Here is a 2132-nt window from a genome sequence, read left to right as displayed (position 1 = left end):
GAGCCTGGGGCCTTCGTGGGGGAGGGCTCTGCTCCGGGCCTGTGGGTGGAGCTCAAGGCAGGCGGGGGGGAGCACCTCATCCTCACTTCACCCTCTTTGTCTCCGAGGCACAAGGACATGCACTTCACATACGGTGACTGGTTCCTTTTTACTGCTGGGGACAATTTGACATTCATTTCTGAGAGGTGCCATCTTTGAGCTCAATGTGCATCACGGGTCACATGGTCTCCGATTACTAAGGTGACACTTAGGACAATTTTATGGCAAATTGAGTCCCAAATTACAGCCCCTGAAGGGGTGCGCATTAATAATGGTCCGTAACCACGCAGCAGGGGCCTGGGCGCCAGGTTGCGATGCAATCAAATGCGGTTACTAATGCACCATTTCAGCAAGACCAAGACGAACGCGTCATTAAGACACATGCTCTGATCTTCTCCTTTCAAAAAGGAGCTCTGTGATCACCCGGACACCCTGGGTTGAGGAGTAATGAAGACAGACTTATTTTTGCGGGAGTTGGGGTTTGCGGTAGCTGAGTTAGGAAGCATGACCTGCTATGAGGGCGTTGGAATGACTTTCTTTCCCTTTTTTCCCCCCAGAGCATCAGCCCCTCTGATTGTTTCCTCTCTCCTTAGGCATTATCCTTCTTAGCTGTGAGAAACCAGTGCTCTGGGATCACAGAGTTGGAGGAAGAGTGACTGGTAGTTCCAAGCACAGCCTGTGAAGGTAGCGAGCACCTGCGGTGGAATGCTGGCCTGTGGGGGGCGTCAGGGTCTGCCGGCACCTGGGCGCGGCAGTGCGCCGAGTTCTGTGCGATGCGGGCTGGTGAGGCAGGTCGTAGGTTCCTGCCTTTTGAGACTCTACTGTAGAGACCAGATATTGACATTGATGTTCACGTGGCTGAACATGCATTTGCAGTCACGCATGTGAAATAAAAATAAGAATTAGGTAAGAAATTGATTGGCCTGGGAAGAAACATTACCTGGAGATTTGAATAGTTTTTTCATACATTAAATATTGGACAGTTACTGGGTTCCTAGGAGATTTGAGGGAACATGACTTACCATGTTTCAAAGACATGTGACAACCCTGCTCTGCGACTTCCCTCTATGGATGAGGACTTTCTATAGTAAAGTATACGTTTCTAACGAATCTAAAGGATTAATCTTACCCACTTCTTTGCTCCTCTGCTTTTCTTTAAAGACTTCAGATTCCCTGTGTGTGACGATGGAGCCCGTTCACCATTGACAATATTTCTACCCTCTGCAAAGCCTGGTGCTAGGTGTTGAAGGAAGCAGACACTGTTTGCACAGCCAGGAGCTTACTGTCTAATAGTGAAGACTCATCTGAGCATGAACAACAGCGATGGGTGACCCAGTGCCTGGTGCTCAAGACGAGGGATGGGCCTTGCCAGACTCTCTGTCGCTAACCCCCAGAAGATAGAGAGCACTGGCTTGCAACGGAGAGGAGATGGGAAAATGAGGAAATTAGTTGTATGGGCTGAATTGTGTCCCCGCTCCCAACTTCATATGTTGAAGTCCTAACCCCCTCCAATTCCTCAGAATATGACTGATTTGGAGAGAGCCTTTGCAGAGGTGATTGAGTTAGGGCGGGCCCTAATAGGATCTGCCTGGCGAACTTATAAAAAGAGGAAATTTAGACACACAGGACACACCAGGGACACGCGTCCACAGAGAAAAGACCATTCGAAGAGGCAGCAAGAAGGTGGCCGTCTGCAAACCAAGGAGAGAGGCCTCAGAGGAGCCAACCCCGGCGACACCCTGACCTTGGACTTCCAGCCTCCGGAACTGTGAGAACATACATTTCCGTTGTGTGAGATGCCCAGTCTGCGATATTTTGTTATTGCCTCCCTAGCAAACGAATACGTTAATCTTACCCCTATTGGTATTTTTTTAGAAACAATCTCAGTATTCCAGAAAAGTCCAGTTACAGGCCAAAAAAAAATTGTTTTCTCTGGACTATTTGAAATTAAGTGGCTGACATGCCAGAAAAGTTCCCCAAGAGGGTGGTTTGTTTTTTTTTTAATCTAATTTTAATTTTCCCCATCACCTATTTTATTCCCTCTAATGTCAGTGGTTCTTCAACTTTTGGCCTGCACAATTAAGAAACCACCC

The sequence above is a fragment of the Myotis lucifugus genome, unplaced genomic scaffold (assembly GCF_000147115.1).
Source record: "Myotis lucifugus unplaced genomic scaffold, Myoluc2.0 scaffold_848, whole genome shotgun sequence".
Taxonomy (NCBI): Eukaryota; Metazoa; Chordata; class Mammalia; order Chiroptera; family Vespertilionidae; genus Myotis; species Myotis lucifugus.
The sequence above is the reverse complement of the archived record's forward strand: the minus strand, read 5'-3'. Positions refer to the sequence as shown.